Below are 14,093 nucleotides of genomic sequence, written 5' to 3' on the forward strand. Positions count from 1 at the left end.
GGAGGAGGTGCTCCAGGCGCTGGAGCAGAGATTCCCCTGCAGCTCGTGGGGAAGACCATGGTGAGGCAGGCTGTCCCCCTGCAGCCCATGGAGGTCCACGGTGGAGCAGATATCCACCTGCAGCCAATGGAGGACCCCACGCCGGAGCAGGTGGGTGCCCAAAGGAGGCTGTGACCCTGTGGGAAGCCCATGCTGGAGCAGGTTCCTGGCAGGACCTGTGGATCTGTGGAGAGAGAAAGAGCCCGTGCTGGAGCAGGTTTTCTGGCAGGACTTGTGACCCCGTGGGGGACCCACACTGGAGCAGTGTGCTCCTGAAGGAGTGCACCCTGTGGAAGGGACCCATGCTGGAGCAGTTTGTGAAGAACTGCAGCCTGTGGGAAGGACTGACGTTGGAGAAGTTCATGGAGGACTGTCTCCTGTGGGAGGGACCCCATGCTGGAGCAGAGGAAGAGCGTGAGGAGTCCTCTCACTGAGGAGGAAGGAGCAGCAGAGACATGTGATGAACTGACTGCAACTCCTATTCCCTGTACCCCTGTGCTGCTGAGGGGGAGAAGGTAGAGAAAATCAGGTGTGAAGTTAAGCCTGGGAAGAAGGGAGGCGTGGGGGGAAGGTGTTTTAAGATTTGGTTTTATTTCTCATTACCCTACTCTGGTTGGGTTGGTAATAAATGAAATTAATTTTCCCCAAGTAGAGTCTGTTTTGCCCATGACAGTAATCAGTGAGTGATTTCTCCCTGTTCTTATCTTGACCCATGAGCCTTTTGTTATATTTTCCCTCCCCTGTCCAGCTGAGGAGGGGAGTGATAGAGCGGCTTTGGTGAGCACCTGACGTCCAATCAGGGTCAACCCATTGCACTCACTCACAGTCTCACAGTGCATATTCAGATGGTACAAGTGTGCTGAAAAGTAGCAGTGGCAGTGATGACGAAAACATTTTGAGAGTCACAGATCTGGTTTAATTTTAAGAGTGAGAGAGCACCATCTGCCACTCTCGATAGAAAGGTCTTTTATGCTTCTCTATGGAGTGTGGTAGACACCGACCAAAGCAGTTAAATCAATTAGCTACACAGTAAGATTTTACAAGGACTAAGCTGCAGCATCTTAAAGATATTTTTTCCTAGCACAGGTTACAATCTCCCAGTCCCTAGAAATTATGAGATGAAACTGCAGGAGAGACAGCAAATAAGGGAAATGTGTATAAACAAAACTTCTGGAGTAAGCCAAGAAACGCTTCCTCATAGAGACACTACCCTTACGGATATCAAACAAGGAGGCCGTCAGCTTGAACTTTCTCCCCTATTATTTTGGGGAAACATTTTTTTTAAGGAAACAGGGTTCTACCAGAGAATATACCCAGTTGTCTCAAGACTTTCTTTCTAAAGAAAACCAAAACCATCAAGACCTGAAATGCTGGCTATATGCTGCACCCCAAAGAGGAAGAATGGTCAGGGAATAAAGCAGCTATACAAGCCTTAGTTTTCTGCTTATTGACAGCATTCCCTGCATGGCGGATCCCTGTTTTAGTTACATCAGTGATAATTTGGAGCAAGTTCATTGGTTCAGACAATTTTCATAAACTCTGTAATAATTATCACAAAAATTTGCCAAGAGTTGGAATTATTGTATATTTTGATCCAGAAGAATGGCTGAAAATAATCTTAAGTGATACACCTTCATCCTGCATAAGCATAAGAAAGAGCAGTAAGAGCTGAATCAGTAACTAGTTCTGGTATTTCTTAATTTAAACACCTAACCCTGAAGCTGCAGCAAATCACACTTTCCCAGTAAGAAGTGCGGTTGGTGCACTGAGCATCTCCATTCAGTTATCCATCTGCGCAGTGCAAAGGCCTGGGAAGATCACAGATCTGTTACACTAGGCTGGACCTTTAGGCACTCTGCCCAGAGGGGATGATGCAGATTCCACCTCACAGTGTTGTCACCCAAACAACTTTACCCCCAAACCCTTTCCTGCTCAGTTCTGCCCATGGTCTTCCCCTTCCTCTCTGTCAACAAGTTCAGTCCATGGGAATGGGCATCAAGAATATACTCCTTTTTTGCATCTTCGCTCTTTTGTACCTTTTACACCCTCTCCAAGGGGTAGCAGATAGTCCACAATCTGAGTTTTAAGATTGCAACAAAACAAAGTGAAAATAAAATCACATGTGCAAATAGATAAGCTGTGCTCAACAGTTCTCATTCACTTACATGAGTCTATCCCTAGCACTCTCCAAACAAGTCCAATCCTTTCTACACAATCCTGACCAGCTAGCACAGACATGCATACACATTGTCACCTTTTCCTCCATGAGGAAGAAGGCAGACAGTCTTAGAGTATAACAGAGACTTTTATTCAAAGCATTACTTGTTATATACCTCTTTTCTTTAACCTTTACAATCAAATGTGACATTTTCACAGGAAGCACCTGAACCACACCAGCAAAACAACACATGCCTTCCCACTGTGATTAAAGTTCTCCTTCCAAAGAAGGACACACACTTACATTACTATCACAACAGTTCACATAAACAAACCTAAACTCCTTTTATTCTTGCCAGCTCAAGTGTCTGTAGTAGCATAACCACAGCAACAGCAAACTTGGAGCAAGTAACTAAAGCTTCCTTGAGGACTGAGTAAACACTCTTCAGACTGCTGAGCCTGATGAAGCTGAGCTATACTTAACTGGCATCATGGCAGGAGTGGAGGAGAGAGGAGAGGACCTGACCCCATGAGGTTATTGAACAGTTTCTTGGGCTGTTATTGGGTTGGGCATTGCCTCCTTTTTGGGATTTTACCCAGCCTGGCTTTATTAGTGCCTCATGGAAAAAACCCTGTGTACCCCTTTGCAGGCCAACACAGATGCATTTTTATTGCCATAGTATCACTGATCTTCAAGGCAGCCATGAGAGTGGTCTTTTAAGCAGACACTACTAACAAGCAGCACTACTGCTGATACAGGTGTGACATGCTTACAGAGATGGGCTAAGTAGTCTGATTTTTTTTATGAAGTGCTCAGAATTCCTATATTACTACCCACCATAAATGTCACTGGCAACAGTTCAGAACAATGAGTTTTTGCAGATAAAGATGTCTCCTTTATGTGTTTAAAGGAGTGCATCAGAGCTATCAGTGAGGCAAGGCTTAAAGATATGAATAGTAATGTGACTAGAAAAATGCATTCTGTCTTGGAGAATCTGCCGTGAAACCTAAAATATTCTGTGAAGGAGTCTAAAGCCAGTATGGAAGGAAGGTGGGAAAAACCCCCACCAAACAAACTAGTGAAACTTTTAGTCTGAACTCAGTGAACCAAATGGTTTCTTCCAAAAAAGATCACTGTCTTCCTATTCTAGCTGAGAAATTAAGACTTGCCAGTGAGAGACTTTAAATGCTATAGGGTATGTTGTTGCTACAGGGTATATCCTGGGCCTATATTCCCACTGAGGACACTGTCCAAGGCAGACTCCCATCATCTTCAACAGCTGCATCTGTAGACATGTAAAGCAACTGCATGCAACAGTGTTATGTCTTACAGTGCACTTCATAGTAGGTGCTGTCATTCTTCCTCTCCTCTTTACTATTGGGGCTGAGAATTTAAATAGGTCAAGAATAACAGGTGGAAGTGGGAATGTGGCTTCATATCAGATTGGAGAGCATTATCTGACTCTTATGTGTAGGTGGGAGCTGAGAAAAAAATCCTTTTAAGTGGACTTGTTTTCATATCTCCACCCATTTTGACATGCCTTAACACTCACTCTAGGGTAGCCACAGGTAGAGTAATGAGTTATAAGAACAGCTCAAACAGAGATTGGCTGAGATTAACGCAACTCTTTACAGTGTGTTGAATCTTATTTAAAAAATCCCAGTTTAAGCTTCCTTGGTTCTTATTGTTCAATGAATTGTTATTTCTGCATTAGTCTACAGCATGCTACTATGGAATAATACACAGTCTGATGTTCTTCAGCTGGAGAAATTTTGGGGTTTAAATCTTCAGTGAAGTTTGCAAGACCTACATTCTTAGATCAGTTTTGCAACTGAGGTACTATTTTCTCTATGCATGTGACACCCACAAACACATAAAAAGATGGTTTTTTACACAGATCTTAGGATGAATTCTGTAATCTTAGAAGCCAATAGTTTCCTCTTCAAAGCTTAACCACTGGATAGTAAAAAACTATTAACTAAGGCTACTGGTCTTTCTGTGATTCTAACATGGCTTCTCAAATATTTTTAGACAATACTCTGAAGCTTTCTCGCCAACCTTTTTCCTTCCTGACAACTATTGTCTTATCTAGAGGTTTACTGTGGTTGAGGTAAACTGTTATATTTATTGTGCTCACCTTTGCCTACTAAGAGATGCAGTAAGGGAACAGAATGGAAATTTTGAACTTATGTCAAGGTTTTCAGAGACATTGCAGGCTCTTGTTTTCTAGGCTGTTCTCGGCTTGATCTTGGTCCTTACTGTTTATAATGAGTTCTATATACATAAAAAGTCTCAAATGCTACACAAGCTCATACATATGAATACAGCTGAAAACTCTCTTGGCAGATATAATGTCACTGTGACATAAGGAAAGGACTAAATTGCTTACTATTGCTTACTATTCTCTCTTACCATTTTTAAGGCAGCTTGTCTCTTTGCCATGTACTGAAGACAAGCAAAAAGAAGTTACCCCCAAGCATCTTCATTTCTTCTGTTGGCAATATTTTCATATACGAAGCCATACAGGAATTAGTGCTCTTTGTCAGGACATTTTCCCTGATCCTTCTGGTCTAAGATTGTGCAAATCACAGAAAATACTGAAGTAAATCATCCTACATAATACCAGTTAATGTAATAACAATAAAACCTAAAATAACAATTAAAAATAAATAATTAAGAAAAGCCAACATCATTCTCTTTCTCCCACTCTCTTTCTGGTTGTCAGTTGGGTTAGTTCTTGTCCCAGGATGTTTGGTCTTTGATTCTGCTAGAGGATCTAGATGCTTCCAAATCACAAATGAATTTATAACAAAACTAATTACTTCTATTTTTAAGGCAGAAATTCAGAAGCCAATTGAAATTTCACCAAAATTCCTAAAAGGAAAGAAATCTCTCAGTCTAGCCTGTCTTATATTCTTTCTTTAAAAAGAGTTTAGTTATTTCTGTCCAAATGGTGAAATGGCTTCTATGGTGATTTTTTGGTGAGGTAGAAACAAATATTTCAATATCACTAAAAAGGGACTAAGCAAAATGCTGTGTAGGAAACCTCTCACTGACATTGGCAACTGCTTTTGATCACCTTGTGTAAAGGAAAGGTCCAAATATCTGTTAATCTTACAGGGAAATCCAGGTAAAGGTTTGAGCATTTAGACTATGTTTGGCCCCCAAATTCAACATGAGTGTAGATACCATTTGGAAAATTCCTACCAGTGACATAGCATTGGGTTTTCTTATCTGAAGCATATTGTGTGCTCTGAAATAGTCATTTCAGAGCTTTGCTTTTCTAGCTGCACATGCACATCATCTTCTCCAAAAGGCCCTTTTTTGTTTGATCTCCTCCGCCTGGGCCTGATTTGCTACATTCATCCTTTTTTCTCTGTGCACAGACACATGTGCAACCCTCCTCTCCTGCACACTGAAAGCACCCCAGCCACTCTCAGAAAGCTCACTAGAAAGCTTCATCAAAATCTCTAACAAATTGTGCCACTGAAAGACAGGGTCTTACGCTTGCTTGCTCGCAGTTAGAGGCTTTTGTAGCTCTCTACCCAGGCATATGACATTAGCCTGCATTTGTGTATTTTCCATGTAGGATCTGAGCTTGTCTTCCTATCAAGCTGTTAAGTGTGAACAAGGTATTGAAGCATTACTAATAGCTGAGTTTCAGAATGCGGCAGGCTAGAGCCAACTGTCAGGGAAATGTGTGCTTTTCCACAGATGCTTTAATGGTTAATCTTTAATAGTTAAAAGGCTTTTCGATTAGAGTTCCTAAGAAAACAGCTTATTTTTCTGAAAAGGCTACAAAGAAAGGTGGGAAGGATGAGAATGGTCTAAAAAAATATAAAAGGAAGATGGATCAAACAGAAAAACAGGAGAGAGATAACCCAAGAAGACAAAGCAGGAGAGTTTCCATACAAATTCCTTCCATTATGCTGGATTTATTTTAAAGACTCTGCCAAGACATAGCAGGATTTATCATGTATGGAAACTAAAGAAGCAATCCAGAGCTTTCCTTCTTGCCACCTGAGGAGAGGCAAGGCAAAGTTAATTTTAACCATTGTGAACTCTCTCACCCAATTTCCAAGGATGTCCCTGTGCCTGTTTGGCCTGTCTTTAAAAGCCCCAAGGGGCTCAAACGCTGCAGACTGAATGCTGTATGGAGCAGAGCTTACAGCTCGGTCGTGGAGGCTGCTGGTCTTAGATATGGTGACAGGAGACAAGGCAGTGAGAATATTTTAAGAGAAATGAAGTAATTCAGTTTGGACTACTGAAATGGCATTTAGAAAATGATGGGGAGAAAAGCAGAAATGTGAATTTAGGTAAAGAAAGATCATGGAGAGGTAGCATCAACAAATGAGGATAAAGAACAAAGCTGGCAGCTGGTTTATATTGAATAAAGTTATAAAGCTGAGAAATACTTTAATATGGCAGTTAGTAGTGCTGCTGATTTTCAAATATTTTGGCAATACTTCTACTATACTTTTATTTAACTAAGTGTCTTTTAGATAAATCAGGCATTGAACATTTATATGATTACTTTTGGTAATGAGCATAAGATTTTAAGAAGCTGCAGGTGATGGGAAAATAATAACGAAAATAGGTCAATTATAAAATGAAAATAATATTTAAATGTCAGGTTTTCAAGACAACTGTTTTCTACTGACTTTAATGAACAAATGCTGCAAGTGTGGGAACTAATGACCTGCTTCTTCATAGAAAAATATTGCACTGGGTCCAAGTGTGTTAAAAAGCAGCTAATGTTATTCTAGAAACTGCTTGTATATGTTAACATAGGGTTACGAAAAAGCTAAGGAATCCTCCCTCCCATTTGCCTTATTCTGTGGGTACAGTTCTGCTCTAACGTAGCCCAATGGCTTTCAGATCAAAGCTCTCATGTTCTTCTGCTCAAAACACTATTTGAACTGGCAAACCACTGTATGCACCTAAGCGTGTAGCCATGCCAGCCAAATGGAAATGGAGAAGAAATGGGAGGACAGGCCAAAGGACTGCCCAGAGAGGTTGGGTGATATTTCAAAAGCAAATAAAAATATCAATTTTAAGCAGAAGAGCTTGATGAATAATATTGGATGAGTAAAAGGTTGAGGACTTCAGTGTAGAGACAGGCCAGGACTAAGTCCTGGCTTGGCAAGCTGTGTGTAGTCATGGCTATGTGCAGCAGAGAATGGAGATGCAAATTAACAGCAATGATTATGAGCAGCCTGCTGCTGAAAGAGGGAGAGGATGACAGATTTGTATTTAACTGACCCTAGGTAAAGCAATGGAGATAGGGGGAAGATGGAACAATGTGAAAGCCATTGCTTTCACAGCTCCCGCGCACTGATTCACGTGGAGCAGGATTTTCACCTCAGGATTCAGGATAACAGGGCACCACAGAAGTGAGCACTGGCTCTGGTGATGCACCGCTGCAGCATGGAGGCTGCAGCATGGAGGATTGTCGAACATACACACCCTTGGGGCACAAGCAGGGCTCTACCTTCCCTTCTATAAACTAGAATGGCTCCTTTATTTCCTTTCTCTAACTTCATTTTTCTTGTGACTGTCAAGCTTAATGCTTGAGCAGTCTCATGAACTACTGGACCACTTTCTACACTTTGACTTGCATTGTTTTTCCTCTCTCTGTCAGGAAAAAAAAATCCCTTTGCTGTCACACTGTATTGGGTTTGTGTGGCAAGGTTTTGGTAGCAGGAGGAGGCAACAGGGGTGGCTTCTGTGAGAAGATTCCAGACGCTTCCCCTATGTCCAATAGAGCCAATGCCATCCAGCTCCAAGAGGGACCTGCCACTGGCCAAGGCCAAGCCAATCAGCGATGGTGGTAGCACCTCTGTGATAACATATTTAAGAAGGGGAAAAAAAAAGTTGCTGGGGCACAGCAACTGCAGCTGGAGAAAGGAGTGAGAACATGCAAGACAAACAATCCTGCAGCCACCAAGGTCAGTGAAGAAGGAGGGGGAGGAGATGCTCCAGATGCTGGAGCAGAGATTCCCCTGCAGCCTGTGGGGAAGACCATGGTGTGGCAGGCTGTCCCCCTGCAGCCCATGGAGGTCCACGGTGGAGCAGATATCCACCTGCAGCCCGTGGAGGACCCCATGCCGGAGCAGGTGGATATGCCCAAAGGAAGCTGTGACTCCATGGGAAGCCCATGCTGGAGCAGGCTCCTGGCAGGACTTGTGACCCCGCGGGGGACCCACGCTGGAGCAGTCTGTTCCTGAAGGACTGCACACCATGGAAGGGACCCATGCTGGAGCAGTTTGTGAAGAACTGCAGCCCATGGGAAGGACCCACATTGGAGAATTTCATGGAGGACTTTCTCCCGTGGGTGGGACCCCACACTGGAGCAGGGGAAGAGTGTGAGGAGTCCTCCCCCTGAGGAGGAAGGAGTGGCAGAGACAATGTGTGATGAACTGATTGTAACCCCCATTCCCCATCCCCCTAGGCTGCTGGGGGGGGTAAGTAGAGAATCTGGAAGTGAAGCTGTGCCCGGGAAGAAGGGAGGGGTGGGGGGAAGGTGTTTTAAGATTTGGTTTTATTTCTCATTACTCTACTCTGGTTTGATTGGCAATAAATTAAGTTAATTTTCCTTAAGTCAAGTCTGTTTTGCCCGTGACGGTAATTGGTTGAGTTATCTCTTCCTGTCTTTATCTCGACCCATGAGCCTTTTGTTGTATTTTCTCTCCCCTATCTAGCTGAGGAGGGGAGTGATAGAGTGGCTTTGGTGGGCACCTGGCATCCAGCCAGGGTCAACCCACCTCACAGTTTTCAAGGTTACTGGAATATATAATAAGCTTTCCTATCGATACAAGGTGTACCAGTGAGACCTTATACATGTTTAGGGCACACAGAGCAAGCCTCCTGAAGTACTGAAACATATAATCCAATGCAGGGGAATTCTGCTAAGCAGCAATATAATTCTTATACCCCAGAGTTCTGCATCTCTCGCAGGTATATGCATTTAATATAGTAGCCCATCACTGAGTGTTTTTTAAATTAATTTGATATACTCTAATTAATCAACCTAAACTTTAATAGTTACCCATAGTGGCAGAACAGAATGAAGCAGCTGTTTCAAACATTCATTTAGGCCCTCAGGTATATTAGCTGTCTGCAAAACAAATGTTCTGGAAACTTTCTTTATAAACAATGATGAATAGCATTCAGATGGCAAAGTTCTGTGCAACTCTAGAGATGCATTTTTTTTCCTTGGGAAACAGTTTATGCACTACCCTGAGAATGTGCAATACACTTCAAGTAAGCGCCAAATGTGACCATGTCCTACAGAAGATGTGCAGAAGTCCTGCTCAGTGTAAGGCTCCTGTTGCACTAGTGCAAAACCACAAAACAGCATCAGACCATTTGGATACTTAAGATGCTTAGCTTCAACTCATATAGGCCATAATGCATGCTCTAGGTACAAAAATATATTATCTGGGCCATATACTGTACCTAGAAGAACTAGTGATGGGCAAAAGAAAAGAGCTTCATTCAAATCTACTATTTTGTGAAGTCCCAAAACATTTTTTTCATGTTTGCTAGCATGAGAATCCTAATCAGCTGATTTCCTGAGGTGTTACAGCACATTGTAGGAGGCAATAGCAACAGTAATTAACTGTTGAGCAACACAGGACACTCCCTACTGACTGCCACAAAACACGAGAACTTGATATTCTTACCATACACCTACTGTTTGGTATATCTTTTATCACAGCAAACATGGACTCCCCAAACTGCTGCATTCATTGTGCCCTGTTAATATAGCATATCTACAGAGAATAGGAAAGAAGCATATTAACACAGTAACAAAGTAGTCTAGCCATGGCAGTGTTAAGCTCCATATAGGTGAATTGATGCAGCATCACAGCAAGGTACATTAGCCTGTGGCAAGGTTGTTCACGTAAACTAGAGTTAACATCTCTGTATTATGCTGCTTCCTGCAGAACAGATATACCTTAAGTTAGAGGAAAGGATTCTGTCTTTTTCTCTTTTTTTTCAAGCTACCCCTCTTTCTTAAAATGCCACTGACAGATTAAAGATCCACCATATAGACCAAGATATATTTGTGTGGATGAAAGTAAAACATTGCAGGCAGGCATTAATAGCTACAGTTCCTTCAGAGACCATCCTGAACTACTAACAGAGAGGGTTAAGAGTCAACTTTAAATTTTAAATACAAGTGGAACTGGCTGGCTACCAAATGTAAGTCTATTCTTGCCAATGATCTCCAGCAAGAGCATAATATATTTCTTCATTTATTATGAATATGGTTTTGACCTAACTTTTCTAAACATATGATTCCAATTTTTCTTAGAATATTTTAACAATTCTGTTGGAGGCTAAGACCTGTAACTAATATAAAGCAAGTATCCTGTTAAATAAATGCTTTGCAGTCAATAGAAAAGGAAAATGCTCAGTATCTTTCAAATGTGGCTGCTGAGAACAGAAAAAAAATGTTTTAATAACCCCCCTTTTCTCTGCCCCTCATGTTAATCTATTTTGCATTAAACAAAGGCTGAATAAATTACCCCATTCTTGTTTAAACATGTTACTCTAGATTACAAACATATGGCTGTAAAAATAACTGGTTGGACTGATTTAAACTGCTGATTTTAATATCTAGTTTGGCATGAGGAAATTTACTATAAAACCTGTTTAGGATCACAGATGCATCTGTCCCCTACAGCTGCAAGAAAAGGGTAGATTTGTAATCTTCCAAGTGTACAGACCTCAGTGACTGACTGAAAGTCTCCTTCATAGCACAAAGCTAAAATGTGTAACTAAAAATATCCTGGTTTCTTTCTGCCTTAATTTGAAAGCAAGTGGTGATAAAATTAAAATTTTTAAAAAAGCTGTATGCCTATGCAATTAAAAATTATTTCATATGTAAATAGAAAGCTCTTCCTTAATAGTCCCAAATATTTTTTTCCAGTCTCTTGGGCTTGGTGGAATTTGGCAGGACTGGGGGTGGTTAAGGATTGCCAGCATGGTGGATGACATTGGTTAGCTGTCATCTGGGCAGAACGTGTGGGCTGGTGGGTAAGGCTGACCGCACAGCACACAGATATGATTAGAAGGGATGAAGCTGTGGGGAGTAGTTATGCACCTGCCTGAATTCCCGGCCAATCAGTCATCCCTTTTTATCCTCCATTTGCACTGTTTTTATAAAATAGACTAAAAGAAAACAAAAACAAAAGGATGGAAGAAGGCATGTCCATTTCATAACTCAGCTTTAACCACACAAAAGGACTTTATTGATATGTTTTACATACTTTTGTTTAGTTGGATATAAGCATTAACTGCTCTCCACTGAAACCAATATACTGCCTTCAAGAATGTCTCTTAGGTGTCAGAACCTCAGCACACATCTTAGTGGCTAAGCACATGGCCAATACTCAACCTCTCTTTCTTTATGGACTACTTTAATCATGTTAGTTCCTATGTGTTACATGCCAAAAAAATGTACCTATCTGGACAGTTCCCATGGCTTAACTGATATGCCCATAACTTGACAATATATCTCAAACTTTATTTGTACTAAGCTAACACCAGGCTTACCTGTTCATTGTGGCAGATCCTAGGCCAATGTGCGCTGAAGAGCTTACAATTCACAACTGCATGCACTAGACCTTTACCTACATTAAAAAATAAGGTAGGAAGAAAACTGAGAACTTTCTTCCAATGGTGCCAAAACAGTGGTATTTTATATATATTTATATCTTGTGTGCATATATGTGTGCGTAAACATATATATCTATATATCTCCATACAAGGTAAGGATAAGGACTATAACACAATGTTATGGATGCACGACCAACCAAATCCAACAGGTGTTAAAACTCAGATTTATTCTTCAGCAAAAGTTAGTTAGAAGTCCAGTAACATTTTATAAAACCACAGGCTCAATGATGTAAAGAGAATTAATACTACACAGCCGACTCAAGAATCCCCAAGATTTAAAATGATGGCTCCAAAACGCGCGTATCACTCACCTAAAAGCTGAGGGCTCTCTCCCTCAAGGAGTTACCTTGGGCGGTGCCCCGGCCCGAGGGGGAGTCCCCGACTGCAGACCCACTGCTCCGAGGAGGACTGCCAACATGTCCTCCAGCGGGACCCCGTTTATACCCCTGTCGAATCTGACCTGTGGTCATTTAATTCTATTGGCTAGGAGGGTCACCTCGGTGTACCTGGTGCATCTCGATTGGCCAGTTCAAATCTCAACCTGGGGCCTCCAGGGTTTCCTTCCCCTCCTCCCTTCCTGGAGAAGTTTTGTTTCCTGCTGGTGTGGTGGGGGTGGGGGGAATGTACTGCCACACACAAGGGTAAACATAAGGGAAAAAATTTAATAGTCAATTCTATTGATATTCCCAAATCTAAGAATTTTTCAGCTTTGCGATGACAGGGGTCTTAATATCTGGACCCTAAGCTGACTGAGCATATAAGGAACTCCTTCTTGATTAAAAAAAAAACCCAGATGTCTTGTGCAGTGAGAAGCCTGGCCTGACTACAAATCCAAACAATGCAAAAAAAGGTGGCAAACAATTCCCTACGTTTTTAGTCTTGTCAGCATGTGTGTAAGAGTGAGTATACTGGGGACAGAGAAAAGGGGAAAGGAAGGTAAGCACATGGTGTTAACTTGTTCTTCCCAATATTTGGGAGTTAACCATACTTATATTCTCAGGTGCTAATGCTTTCTTCCAGGTCTGTGTACAGGAGGAAAAAAAGAACCAGCTTTTTGCTTGGATGTCTCAATACCAGATTATTTTTGAGCATCATAATCTAGACATAAATAATCAAAGAGTTCTATCTGACTGTCTCTACAGAACTCAACTTTCACTGAAACTGAAGGAGGCTTGTCTTAGGCGCTCTGAATTTCTTCAGCTGGGCTGGCTCAGACTGACTCCCACCTCCATTGTTTCCTTAGGCTGGAACTGAAAGGAAATTCTTTGATCTCTTGTAAGAATAAATAAATTCTTTTCCCTCTTTTGGTACCTGCTGTATCAAGCTCAAATAAAAATCTCTGCCTTGGCAAGCAAAGCAAGTCTTCTAAGCAATAGTAAATACCCAGAACGGTTCTCTGGTAGAACCCTATTTTTAACAGGAACTTAGAATCCAGCTATCAGCTACTTGCCTCTCAAGTGAATGATTTGATTTCAACATGAATATAGCACCCCTTCTGACATCTGACTGGATTTTCAAATGTGGGGGTTTTTTTCTGACTGACACAAGGAGGGGAATTACAATTAAGTCTATATTATCCCACTTGCCACGTTTCTGGCTCTGAAAGTGCTCAGATACTATAAAAATACATACTATAAGTATAGAAGCAGAATAGTCATAAAAGAAGGGGAAGACTCAGATTTAATTATCACATTTAACTTAGAAGCAAGAGGTGCACAGTTGCAACTGACACTCTTGGCTTATTATTTGGTTCTTTCCTGTGAAAAATATCATACAGTGTACCTTCACTGTCCTTTAGAATTTTTCATTTTGAAGATACCAACACTTTACTTAGTAATTAAGTACAGCCACCATAAGAATGCAGCAGAAATTTAAAAAAGTAATCTTTTTTTCTAGAAATTAGAAATTAACTCTATCCCAGCTGAAACCAGGACAATAAGTTTACCACATCTACAGAGAACTATAAATACTGAAGAAAATCATAACATATGCACCATTATCCAAAGTAGAATTTTCAGAGAAATTGGTGTTTGAGATGCTGGCTGGTGCTAAGAGGTTTCAAACCTTGGAAACTAAACATCACTTACCAGCTACTGCCATTATATGGAAGGTTTGCAGGTGCTGGACTGTAGAACGAGCCTGGATTCTTGCCCAGATGAGACAGAGATATTTTTAATTTCCCTCACCAGAAACACATCTCCTTTCAGCA

This window comes from Haliaeetus albicilla, chromosome W (genome assembly GCF_947461875.1).
Source record: "Haliaeetus albicilla chromosome W, bHalAlb1.1, whole genome shotgun sequence".
NCBI classification, from domain to species: Eukaryota; Metazoa; Chordata; class Aves; order Accipitriformes; family Accipitridae; genus Haliaeetus; species Haliaeetus albicilla.